This window comes from Carcharhinus amblyrhynchos, chromosome 7 (assembly GCF_965287045.1).
Source record: "Carcharhinus amblyrhynchos chromosome 7, sCarAmb.v2.hapA, whole genome shotgun sequence".
NCBI classification, from domain to species: domain Eukaryota; kingdom Metazoa; phylum Chordata; class Chondrichthyes; order Carcharhiniformes; family Carcharhinidae; genus Carcharhinus; species Carcharhinus amblyrhynchos.
In genome coordinates this window covers 56,470,157-56,484,170 of record NC_137330.1, presented here as the reverse complement: position 1 = coordinate 56,484,170, position 14,014 = coordinate 56,470,157, and the positions used below count along the sequence as shown (strand labels likewise).

At 41.6% G+C, this 14,014-nt stretch overlaps 1 protein-coding gene across 4 annotated transcripts in view; it reads left to right on the top strand.

Moving 5' to 3' along the window:
• Positions 1-14,014, top strand: part of LOC145344964 (low density lipoprotein receptor adapter protein 1-B) — a 109,116-nt gene that overhangs the window by 17,787 nt on the left and 77,315 nt on the right. Inside the window, exon 1 of one of the 4 annotated variants that reach the window (XM_080192364.1) lies at positions 10,506-10,567. The exons of the other annotated variants lie outside the window; for them this stretch is intronic. The gene's annotated coding sequence lies outside the window, so the exon portion shown is untranslated. Of the gene's footprint in view, positions 1-10,505; positions 10,568-14,014 lie in introns of those variants that run through there. 4 annotated transcript variants of the gene reach the window in all.

Sequence of the window (14,014 nt, the reverse complement as noted above, 5' to 3'; positions counted from 1 at the left end):
TCTCCAAAGCCTCCACATCCTTCCTGTAATGTGGGGACCAGAACTGCACACAGTACTCCAAGTGCGGCCGCACCAGAGTTGTGTACAGTTGCAACATGACACTGCGACTCCTAAATTCAATCCCCCTACCAATAAACGCCAAAACATATCACTGATGTGAGACTCACTGGTCTGCAGTTGCCTGGTTTATCTCTACAACACTTCTTAAATAGCAGAACGATACTGCTGTTTTCCAATCACCTGGCATCTCCCCCTTCATGTCCTGAGGCATTTCAGATGCTACGACAACGGATGATTGAACACCACTGGACAATCACCAGGCAAGAGTGTTCTCTTCCTGTTGGGGAACACTATGGTAGTCACGGGCATTCAGCCTCTGATCTTCGGGTAAGCGTTCTCCAACGTGGCCTTCTCGATGCATGACAATGCAGAATCACCGAGCAGAAACTGGGAGCCAAGTTCTGCTCATGTGAGGAGGTCTCAATTGGGATCTTGTGTTCATGTCATACTATCTGTAACCCCCATGACTTGCCTGGGCTTGCAAAATCTCACTGACTGTCCTGGCTGGAGGTAATACACTTCTCTTTAATCTGTGCTTAACCCTCTCTCCACTCACATTGTACCTTTTTAAGACTTGATTACCTGTAAAGACTCGCATTCCAACCATTATTTTGTAACTTGAGTTTGTCTTTATATGCTCCGTTTTTCAACAGAACCCCCACTCACCTGATGAAGGAGCAGTGCTCTGAAAGCTTGTGGCTTGTGCTACCAAATAAACCTGGTGTTGTGAGACTTCTTACTGTACCTTTCCTGTGGCTAGAGAGGAATTGAAAATTTGGGTCAGAGCCCGTGAAATCCCCTCCCTTGCCTCCCACAGCAGCCTAGAGCACAATACACCAGGATCTGGAGACTTATCCACTTTTAAAGCTGCCAACACCCCCACTACCTTTTCCTTCCCTATGTCAGTTTGCTCAAGAACCTCAGTCTCTGTCCCTGAATTCCATACCATTTCCTCATTCTCTTGGGTGAAGATGGATGAGAAATATTAATTCAACACTCTGTCAATGTCCTCTGCTTCAACCCATGGATTTCCCCCTTGATCCTTAATGGACCCTACTCTTTGCCTGGTTATCCCCTTCCCATTGACATATTTATAGAACATCTTGGGATTTTCCCTACTTTTACCAACCAGAGCTTTCTCATATCCCCTGTTTGCGTTCCTAACTGCTTTCTTAAGATCCATCCTGTACTTTTTATACCTCACTAATGCCTCCACTGATTTGCTCCCCTTATACTTTTTTAAAAGCTTTTCTTTTCCTCTTCATTGTATCCTGAATATCTGTGGTCATCCATGGTTCTCTGGGCTTGTTATTGCTACCTATCACCCTGAAAGGAAGATGCTGGGCTTGCACCTTCCCCATTTTCTCTTTGAATGCCCCCCACTGCTTTCCTGTAGATTTTCCCATTAGTAGCTGTTCCCAGTCTACCTTGGCCAGATCCTGATTTCTCTTCCTAAAATCTGCCCTTCACCCAATCCAAAACACTTTTTTGCAGTTTGTCTGTTTCCTTGTCTATAACAAGCTTAAATTGAACCATGTTCAATTTAACATGGCACGGTAGCACTGCTGCTTCACAGCTCCAGGGTCCTGCGTTCGATTCCTGGCTTGGGTCACTGTCTGTGTGGAGTTTGTACATTCTCCTCATGTCTGCATGGGTTTCCTCTGGGTACTCTGGTTTCCTCCCACAGTCCAAAGATGTGCTGGTTTGGTTGATTGGCCATGCTAAGAAATTGCCCCTTAGTGTCTAGGGATGCATAGGTTAGAGGGATTAGTGGGTATAATATGTAGGGATATAGTGGTAGGGCCTGGGTGGGATTGTGTTCGGTGCAGGCTTGATGGGCCGAAGGGCCTCTTTCTGCACTGTAGGTATCTATGATTCTTTGTTGTGATCACTATCACTAAAATGCACCCCCCTCCCGGAACCATCTGTTCAGTTTCATTTCCCAGAATCAGGTCCAGCAGCCCTTCCCTTGTTGGACCCTCCACATATTGATTTTAAAATGTTGTCCTGTATACATTTCCAAAAATCTACTCCGTCCAAACCCTTAACACTATGTATATCCCAGTTAATGTTGGGAAAGTTGAAATCACTTTATGTAATAACCCTATTGTTATTGTGTTTACGTATTCCCGCAAATTGAGCACACTTTTGGCCTCAATGTCCCTCTGACTATCTGGGGGTCTATAATAAGCACTTAACAATTCTTAAGCTCTATCCATCAAGCTTTATTTGATGCCCTCTCCAAGATATCATTTCTTACTGTAGTAATTGACTCTTTAACTAATAATGCAATACCTCCTCTTTTACCTCCTCCCCGACTCGCCTGAAGATTCTATATCCCGAATGTCGAGTTGCCAATTGTGTCCTGCTTCAACCATGTCCCTGTGATGGCTACTATGTCGGACTTCAGCTTGTCAATCATTGCCCTCAACTCATTCATTTTACCTGCAATACTCCTGGTGTTAAAGTAGAGGCCATCCATCCTGGTTTTACTCCCTTGAAATTTAATATAGCTGCACTCTCTCTGACTTGTTTGTTTTGCTGTATGATTCTGTGCCCATATTTTGCTAACAGTCTATGTCCCCTCCCCCTGCCAAATTAGTTTAAACTCTTCCCAACAGCACTAGCAAAGCACCCTGGAATGAAATTAGTCATATTCTGGTCCAAATGTAAACCATTCCACTTGTAGAGGTCCCACTTTCCCCAGAAATGGTCCCAGTGATCCAGGAATCTAAAACCTCTCCTGCACCATTCTCTCATCTGTACTATCTTCCTTTTTCTGTGTTTGCTAAACACGTGGCATTGGGAGTATTCCTGAGATTATAACCAGAGAGGCCTTGCTTTTTCAGTCTACTGTCTAAATCCCTGAATTAATGCAAGGTATCATCCTTCTTTCAGTCTATGTCACTGTGCCAACATCTGCCATGACCTCCCCCTTCAGAATGCCCCAAATCCTGTACAGGCAAGCTGCTTGTGGTACCAGAAGCTTGGCTCTATCTGCATTCGCTGGAGGAACCAGCGCCTTCATCAGCTTCCAAAACGGAGTACCAGTTTGCAAGCTGGACCCAGCGGACTGCTGAACTAACTGCCTACATCTCTTGGACTGCCTGGTTGTCACCCATTCCTTCCTCAAGTCCCTTCAGCTGTGGTGTGACCATCTTCCTAAATGTGCTAGCCACAATATTCGGTTGTTCTACAATGTCCCCAGCCATAGTTACAGCTCTGAAACCCAAGCTTCCAGGAGCTACAGCTGGATACACTTCCTGCGCACAGGCTGGTCCCGGGCACTGGAAATGTGTCCGGCCTCCAACATGGAGCAAGCGGAGCAAACCACAGTTTTGAGCTCGCCTGACTAAACCCTTTAAGCTTAAAAACTTTATAAGCTTTTTTTTAAAATGAAGTGGAGCAAATAATTCCCTATCTTTGCATAAACAATAAGTTTCAATTTAATATGATTTGGAAATTCCCACCAGGACTTGCTCACCAATCAGCTGTGTCTGCTGGTCCAGCATCACTTTCTGACCTGTAATGTCTGTGCCCTTTCTTTGGTCAGAGGAGGAGGAGGGAACACCAATGTAGAGTTTCGGGCTTAACTGCTCCTCAACCCCAATTCTTCCACTTCCCACATTTCAGTCGAGGTGACTGTGCTGGCTTCTCCCAGAATGCTCCTCAGTGAAGTCTCTCTGCCACACTCTGACTTGTACGGTCACAGATTCGTGATCAAAACTGATCATAAATCACTGATGGGACATTTTGGATCCAAAACCTCTGGTATTAACTTTAGATGCTGTCTTACTGTGGAGATGGCATTAATTCTGTTTGCTTATTAGTAAGACATTAAATACAGATGATCATAAGATCATTGTAATGCCAATATAACATCTAGATTACCATCCACATCAGAGGTCAAGCCTAACAGGGAGTATCTGTTTTTCTCTCCTCTCTCAGATAAATTGGCAGTCACAGCAGATGACACTGGCAAAACAACTCATAGGGACACAATATTTGTGAGACTATACAACTATGTTACAAATGGGTGGCTAACACAGATACTGGATTTTGAAATTTAGCCCTTCTCTATGTGTAGGAATCAGTTGTCAGTTGATTGGCTTCCCACTTGCATCAGGGTTGTAGTTCCTGAAAGGTACAAATTGCAGTTGCTACGTGATCTCCACGATGAACACTTAGCTTCTTGTCTGGGATAAGCTTAATAAAAGTCTGTTGGCCAGGGTCAGATAAGGACTGAGAAGAGACAGTGTAGTAGTAAAGAAGCCTTTGCAATACCTTTTGAAACCCTGGAAATGGTCAGATGGAATGTGGTGGAGGCGGCACCTAGATTTCATTTTGTAAAGAGCGAGGAATGTATATATGCAAATTGGAATGAACCATTTCAGTTAGGTACTTGACTTTCATGTGGCATATAGACTATTTTGTTCAGCAAAAATATTGCATGATTAGTTCAAACATTGTTAGAAACGTATTCCAAGACTCATTGTCACATTTGCCTTGGTTTGAAATTTACCATCTTGGCAATATTTTTCAAGTGAACAAGAAAATAAAAATTGGCACAGTGACAAATTAGCTGCTGATACGACTTGTGCCCATTGGCACAGTGACAAGTTGGTTGCTGATTTTGATATGTGCCATGTTGCACTGCTTGTGCAGACCAATTTCACTCCCAATACATCTTGAGAGTAAAGCCCACATAATTTGATGCCTGGTATTTATTTTACAGTAATTTTATTTGTTCACCCTAGGATGTGTATACCAGACTAATGTGATCAAATAAAAGGGCGCGGTGTTCTTAAGGTATTTGTTTTGAATGTTATTGAATCAAGTGTGTCCTGAGGACAATGGATAGTCAAACATTATCAGTTGAACAATTCTGTATTTTTTTATATTCTAAATTAATTACTTTTTGAGCCCGTGAGGGTGACCTTTTTGTATGTTTGTTTCTTTTCAAGGTCCCTTCTTATTTTCTACATGCGTACTTTGCCACAATTGTGGTAAAACCTTGTTTCATGTGTAAATCGCCCTTCCAAAAGGGTTTCCATCCCTTCAAAGTGGTATGTAAGCAGCAGTGAGAACATTTCAAGCATGTGCTTTCTATGAGAGAGGAGACCACATTCTAGTAATTTATGAGGAACAAAATAAGAAAAAAAAAGCACATTAAATGATTTAAATGGTCACTGTTTTGTAGGCACTGAACTCTCAATGCTTTTAAAAGATAAAGAATAATGTTTTTGAATAGAAGGGAGGGAGTGAACCATGTGGCAGTTGATTTTGTTCTTATAAAAAACTTACAATTGTAAGAGTTTTGTGCAGTTTTGTAATGTTGAATTTTTCAGTCTGCTTCAAGATTGCGGTGTTAACCGACTGCATTGCCATGGTTACAGCTATTGCTAGCTGATAGCGGGCCTAACCACTGCTGGTTGATATAGATTATTTTAAACTGCCCATGTTCCTTTTTCAGTTTGTTCCTTCATGCAGATAGAGTAAGTCTGGATTTCATGGGGCTGCAACCATGTATCTCGTGCTGCTCTTAGCCACGTGAATCGTATAAATCACGTTATAGCATCGCTTGACAGTTTCTATCCACGTGAGTGGAGGAGGCCTCATTTAATCCAAATTCTTCAAACAAGTCGCCTGAAGTGCCTATGGGGCTAAAAATAGAACTACTTGTCCTTATTTCTGGCTTAAATTTGGAGAAAAGTACCAAAAAGTCCGGTAATGTTGCATTGCACATTTCTCTTCTCTTTGCCTTCTGAGTTAGACATAGTCTTTGTAAGTTGAACATGTTTTATAATCAATTACATGACTTGATCGCTTTTTATAATGGTTTAATAAGAATAAATGTGTTGCCATCTTATCCTGAAAGGAACGGTTTTATACGATCAAAAATACGTCAAGGGTGGAACTCTGAATTCTTCTGTTTTGAGTCATGTAGGAGGCAGGAAATGGAGTCTTTCCAGCTGCTGAGGCTGACAGGAAAATCCTCCACCTTCATCTCATTAATTATACACACGGTGTTTTACACGGTATTCAGTGATGGGTCAGGCCTAGATGGCACGTAATCCACTGTTGTAAAGGCACCGAACATCACTGAATCACCTTTTGAAGAAAGAAGATGGACCAAAATGAATGTACGGGAACACTGATGTAGAAGATGGGACTTCCTGAGAATGAAGGTGGATCTCCAGGAACGTTCTGAGGCTGGAAGATGAGCCCCTAATCTGGAAGGTCCACCTGCAGATGCACTCCTGGCCCACTGCTGTTGTGTTATGAGGGTCCATGGTTGTGGACAGACTCCATCTTGAACACCGAAGGCAACCCCAGGGCATTATTCAAATGAGTCCTGGCATCTTACGTTATGGTGCTTGAAACGTGTTTCACCTCAGTGCGTTTTCCCACTGGCATCGGAGGGTTTGATATGGGGATTGTACCTTTTTATCTGCACCCCATTAATGGGAAGCAAATGAGGTTCACACCACCCTCTGACGGATTTCTGACCTGCCAAGGTGGGTACCAGCAGAAGATTTCTCTGTAAATTCACACTGGCACAAAACCAGTTTTGGGGCCTCCAGCCATATTCCACCTCCATGGCCACCATCACAGTTGCCAGCGAGGGCTTGGGAGAATTCTACCACAAACTTTGTGAAACACACCTTTTATTGTCCACTTCATACTTTCAATCTAGAGTCACAATTTTGTGTCACAGCTATATCTGTCACCTGCTTTGGTGTCATGTTATGCAGTAACTTTAAAATTACCCTGGTCTTCCTGACAATGCATTACTCTGTTATCCACATTCAAAACCTGAAATATGGTTGAGTTGCTGTTCTTTCTTTTCTTAGATCTCTGGGCCCCTGATTTGCACTTCCTCCTTACTTCACTATGACTTGCCTTAAAATTTCTGATTTTATGTTGTCCACGCCCGTTTGACCTCTGCTCCAGTGAGTGATGGCTGGTTACTTGTCTACCCACCTTGCTGCACCCATTTCTGCTATGTAATGTGCTATTATTTGATGGCCCAGGTTCTCTTCACCACATTGCCCATGAGCATCAAACACATTGTGGAGCTTAATCCTATGCTGGATCTGTATTTTTTTAAAATCATTTTCTGACTTTTAACTGTTTCTTAGTCAAATTGCATTCTTAAGCATAGTTTTTAATATAAAAAATGCCTTTAATTTGCTTCTGTAAACTAGGGCTATTTCTGTGTGATCTGTTTGTGCATATTGGTAAAGCTTCAACCTTGCTGTTACTCTCCCACTTCCATCCTATTCCACCTTCCACTCCCTATCATTTTGTTCAGTTTAAAAGCCATGTCCTTATTTTCAAATTTTGTGAAGGCCTTGGAAATGTAATTAAATGAATGATGCCAAATGCCTCTTGTTTGTGACATTTGAGAGAAGAATCATAGAATCTCTCTTGTGTGAAAGAGGCCATTCAGCCCTTTGAGTATGCACTGAGCCTACCTAGGTCTCATCTCCCACTCTAACTCCATAACCCTTCACATTGACCATGGCTAATCCACCTAACCTGCATATCTTTGGAATGTGGAAGGAAACCGGAGCACCCGGAGGAAACCTACGCAGATATTGGGAGAATGTGCAAACTTCACAGAAGGGCTGGAATTGAACCAGCGTCCCTGGTGCTGTGAGGCAGCAATGCTAACCACTATGCCACCCCTGTTTGTTCAGGAGAAGAAATGGAAGTTGAATTGCAGAAGTTTAATCATGACTGACCATCTTTTCCCACTCCCCAAGAGAGTTTTGGGTCAAGTTAATGGTTATAGCTGTTAATAACTATTGTCTTCTTCCAGCTTCTGTACTTGTGCTTTGAAGTGTGACCTTTTCCAACAGTCTTTTCTAGGATTCCTATACTGGAGAAATCCTTCCTCCCAATTCCCATTCCGACTCCTTTTTTAATAGCCTAATCAGTGACAATGTCATTGGACCTCATGTACCCCAGATATACTCTTTTCCACTTCTGTCAGGAAAAAGATACAAAAGTCTGACTTGCAAACTGCTTCTTACCTACTGCCAGCAGACTTCTGAATAGACCTACCTCACATTTAAACTGATCTTTCTCTACATCCTAGCTATGACTGTAACGCTACATTCTGCACTCTCTCCTTTTCTTCTCTATGAACATGCCTGCATAGCATGTGAGAAACAATACTTTTTACTGTATACTGATAATGCAACAAATCAAATAACTTAATCATAAATTCTGGATTTACCTTGTTTGTTCTTTATTTTTGAGAGTTGAATTATGTTCAGTAATGTTGCTGCATATCTTCTAGTGTTCCCATGGAAACTATGGACATGTATTGACAGTTGTGCTATTTATTTACCATTTACAGAGCTGTGATCAGACCCCATCTAATTTTTGGGTATCACACCTCCAGCAAAGATGTATTATCTTTCAAGGTACAGCACCAATCCACCAGATTTAATTGCTTAAAGGATTAAGTTGATGAAGGACAGGTTATATAAATTTGTATTCTTTTAATTTAGAAGGTTGAGGAGTGATTCGCAACTTTCAATGCTAAGTAGGTTGTATCAAACATTTCAGGCATGCATGTTAAAATTCTTGCTAACAATCCATCGATCATGCTAGTAAACAGTGTGACTACCTACAAAAACTGTATTGGCTTGTCAAAATCTCGACAGGGTTACTTTGGCGAAAGCGTAAAACCAGATGCTAAATGTTACTAATGCTAATGAGATATACCTATAGGAAAGCCCATCAACACCTTTGCTTTCTCAGCAGACTAAGGAAATTTGGCATGTCAGCTACGACTCTCACCAACTTTTACAGATGCATCATTCTTTCTGGTTGTATCACAGTTTGGTATGGCTCCTGCTCTGCCCCAGACCGCAAGAAACTACAAAAGGCTGTGAATGTAACCAATCCATCACACAAACCAGCTTCCCATCCATTGACTTTTTCTAAGCTTTTTGCTGCCTCTGCAAAGCAGCCAGCATAATTAAGGGTCCAGGCATTCTCTCTTCTACTACCTTAATTGGGGAAAAAGATAGAAAAGTTTGAAGCCGTGTACCAACTGACTCAAGAACAGCTTCTTCCCTGCTGCCATCAGACTTTGAATGGGCCTATGTTGCATTAAGTTGATCTTTCTCTACACTCTAGCTATGACTGTAACACTACATTCTTTCCTTCTCAATGAACAGTGTGTTTTGTCTGTATAGCATGCAAAGTACAACACTTTTCACTATATTAACACATGTGACAATAATAAATCAAATCAAAAACCCACCCCATTCGTGGTATTTAGTTTTCTCTGAACTGCCTCCAATACATTTACATCTTTCCTTAAATAAGGAGACCAATACTCCCAAAATGCCCTGTACAACTGAAGCATAAACTCCCTACTTTTCTACTGAATTCCTCTCTCAAATTATAGGAAAGCTAATGGAATGCTAATTAGTTGCTGTGCCTGCAGTCTAACCTTTTGTGATTCATGCACGAGGACACCCAGATATCTGAATCTGAGCTCTGCTGTTATGTACTTTTTTTTAGGTGAAGTCCTCGAGGAATTTCCAGAATAAATGTTGATACCATTGGTGAAATCTTAAAGGAGTGTCCCAGAAAATATCCCAGTATCTCTTTTAAAAAGTCATTTTCAAATCTCAAAGAGAAAGTGGACAGTGAAATATGAAACCATTTTGAAGTAGGGCCCAAAGTCCCCAGCAACAACTTATTTACTGCCAGTCAGCTGGTCACCATTAGGAAAGGGCAGTGGGTCAAGGGCAATGGGTTAATTGCCATCTATCAAAACGCAGTGCAATCTCCTTGATGAATGATCACCAGCAGTTAGTTAAAGTGACAATCAGCTGCTTAATGGGTGGACATTCCGAGTGCAAGGTTTTACCCCTCTGCTAAGATGGATGCCCCCAAGGTGGAGTATTTCACTAAATGCAATCCAACCATCATTTCAATGCTAGATGTCCTCCCCCCCTCCCCCCCAAACACTTCCCTTGGTCAAGTCATAGGCTGTCGGATACCTGAAGGAGCCCCTATTATTTTCCATCAGATTTAGAGTTGGCTTTTGTTTTATTTGCGAGTCCGATGTACCCACAGTTGTGATGTCGATACAAATTTGGCGCAACTTCCTGTTTCTAAATATGTACCATGATGCCTTTTTCTTATCAACTAACCTGTATAATGACCACTTTGGTTTTCCTTTCGTGGCCATCCCCTTTTGGTGCTCAGCGAGTTTAATTTTATATTGCTGGTGCACTGTGTTTGAGCAAAGTCACAATGTTTGAGCAAGATTGCAAAGTCACCATCATCAGTGGATTTATTTAACTGTAAACTTTTGAACTTTGAACTTGTATTTTTTTTGCAGTACCACGTGACAATTACGTAATGTTGCTATGAAGAACTTCACTGCCTTTCTGTTTGTATGTTTGCCCTTTTCCCTCCCCCACTCCTACTATCAAGTACCAGTACCTTAAATTACTTTAGCTTCCACTGTGCTGTGAGTAAAAGAACTACACAATGGAAAGACTTTTGGGTTTAGTTAACAAGTAACTTGCATTTCTGTAACAACTTTAATGTAGGAAAATGTCTCGAGCTGCTTAACAGCAGCCGACTTTGTTTAATCTTTCTTCGTTGCCTAGCCTTCAGGTCTGTGCATCGTACTTGTTAAGTTTATATTGCACTGCGTGCATATTCTTCCTGAAGTGTGTTGTGTCAAAGTCCCTGATGTAACCTAACCAGGCTTTGTACTGGTGACAGATGACTTCTACCTCCTGGTGTTCTATGGTGCATGATCAAACAAGATTTGTGCAAAGATATTGGGAGTGATTTTAAAAGCATTGCCAAGGATGCAGATTTTAAGGAGCATTCTAAAGGTGGAGAGAGAGGTAGAGTTGTTAGGAGGAAATTCCAGAGCCTGAAATGACTGGTTCTAATTTTTGGACCATGTCCTAGACTCCTCAACCAGCGGAATGGGATATAGGGATTATTGCTTTATTTTTGTCGCTGTAGCTATTGCACATTTAAATCAAGCTTTGATTTCATCTCCAGATCTCCTTGGATGAAGTGATTATAGCAGCTTTCTCATAGGCTTGTGGAATGCTGCTAGCCTTTGTCTTGTGGAATAGAACACCAGGAGGTAGAAGTTATCTGTCACCGGTACAAAGGCCAGTTAGGTTACACCAGGGGCTTTGACGTACCACAGCTCAGAAAGAATATGCAGGCAGTGCAATATAAACTTAACAAGTATGATGCATGGACCCGAAGGGTTGGCTATGAAGAAAGATTAAACAAAGTCGGCTGCTTTCCTGGAATTCAGAAGGTGAAGGGGCGATTTGATCAGTTTTCAGAATAGGTAGGGTAGACAGAAAATAAACTATTTTCGCTGGCTGGGAAGTCTAGAACATGGTGCAAAAATTAGAACCAGGCATTTCAGGAGTAAGATTAGGAACCACTTATTCATGTCAGATAAATTAATTTTAAAACCAAGATCGATACATTGGTTAGTTAAAGTTAAAATTTTTTTTTAATGTTTATTTATTAGTCACAAGTAAGGCTTACATTAACACTATGAAATTCCCCAGAGATATTAAGGGATATGGAGCAAAAGTGGATTTATGGAATTAGCAGCCATGACCTCACTTATTGGCAGGACAGGCTCTAGGGCCTAAAAGGTCTACTCCTGTTCCAACATCCTTTTAGCTGTGGTTAAAATGCTAAGCCTGTGTCATTTTTATGAAAATTTTGTGGTTGTGGGAAATTATTTGCATGTAACTTGTGTCATTGTACGGTTTGTTTTTGGAAAGATTTGTATGTTTTGGACTCTTAGTTGGTTTCTTAGGGCCAATGTTTTACTGAAGTATTATCACATACCACAAAATAGCACAAAAACAGTACAACATATTTGCATGACTAATTTTACTTCAAACCACCAGGCAGGCTGCTTTGGTACCTGTGTGGAAATTTAAAATTTATTCTTGCGGAGGCTCCAATTTTATGATTGCTTTACATGACAATAAGAGCAAGTTGGAGAATAATATCTCCTTTGTTGCAAAAGACTGTAGTCCCATTGATTCCATAACTTCCTTTATCTTGCAGATGTTCAGTGTGTAATTTTAACACCAGTAATTTTGATTGAGCTTGCTTTCGTCCATTGTTTTTTTTCCTATTTTGTTCTTGGCATAAATGTTATATGAAGCTGGATATTATAGTTTTATAAAGCAGTTATGCACAATCAGCATGCTAGCAAACTGATTAATCCAGAAACTCAGCTGATGTTCTGGGGACCCGAATTCGAATCCCACCACGGCAGTTGGCGCAATCTGACTTCAATAAAAAATATCTGGAATTAAGAATCTACTGATGACCATGAAACCATTGTTGATTGTTAGGGAAAACCCATTTGGTTCACTAATGTCTTTTAGGGAAGGAAATCCGCTGTTCTTATTTGGTTTGGCCTACATGTGACTCCAGAGCCACAGCAATGTGGTTGACTCTCCGCTACCCTCCAAGGGCAACGAGGGATGGTAATAAATCCTGGCCAATCTGTAACGTCCATCCCCATGAATGAATAAAAAAAAAATTCACCCTCACGTGGTTGTAAAATTTGCAGTACTGAAGTGAATTTGGGGTGTAGTAACTTTTGAAATGCAGCAAGTTTGAACTATCTTTACATTTAGTTGAGTACAAAGTCAGTACTCAAGCACATACCTTGAGTATTGCTGAAAAGGAATAGGCTCTTGGATGCTCTAATTCACAATATCAAATTGTAAAGGGAGCAACTATTTACACTGCATGATCAAAGAGTGCTTATGAGTTGGCAAATGAACTCTAGAAGCATTGCCATGGCGAATGCAACGGTTAGTTGAACACAGAGTTAATTGCCAAACTTTGTTTAAACTTTGTTTAAATTCAAACTAGCAGGTTGATCAGACATATAAGATAATGAAGGGGCTAGATAGGGTAGAGGTAGAGAGATTCTTTCCATTTAGAAAGGAAACCAGAACTAGAGGGCACAGCCTCAAAATAAGGGGGGGGGGGGTGCAGTTTAGAACAGAGTTGAGGAGGAACTTCTTCTCTCAAAGGGTAGTGAATCTCTGGAATTCTCTGCCCATTGAAGTGGTGGAGGCTACCTTATTGAATATGTTTAAGTTACGGGTAGATTTTTGATCGATAAGGGAGTTTGGGGTTATGGGAAGCAGGCGGGTAAGTGGAACTGATCCACTTCAGATCTTGTTGAATGGCAGGGCAGGCTCGAGGGGCTAGATGGCCTACTCCTGCTCCTATGTCTTACATTCTTATCCCGGTTAAGGCTTTGCCCTGGAGAGTGAACCAGGGAATGGCAGTCACCTATTTCATTTCATATGTATAATAAATAGCTTTCAGCACACGTAGGTCAGCCACACAGTGAGCCTAACTGATAATCTTAAGCTGGATGTCAGTGTAATTCTCAGCACACTCAGGGCTGGACAGCACATCTAGTGTTGGACATTTCGATTTGCCAGCACAAGCTGGTTGTGTACAGGGTCACTACTTTGGCTATTCAAGCAGCTGAAGGGATGTGCTGTTGATGTGCAGCAATTGTTGCAGTGAGTTCAGTTTTCATGACACCAAATAGATATTGCCACGGGATCCCCTCTAGGCCCAATTCTTGTAAGCGTCTTTTGTCAGTTCGCTGATGTGGCAGATGAATTGTTTTGGAGGTTTTTGCACTCTGTCATGATTTCACCTCTGTGTTCCTGAGAAAATCTCTATTTGGTGCCTCCCTGGATGAGCCCTCTTTTGGTTGGTCATAGTCCAGGTGCTCCCATGAGTGGATGTTTGACCTCTTCAGGGTTGCTTTTGAGGATGTCCCTGAAGTATTTCGATTACTGACCTGGGAGTCTTCCGAGTTCTAAGTAGAACAGTTCCTTCAGGGGTCTGGTGTTAGGCCACGATATTCTGGGCC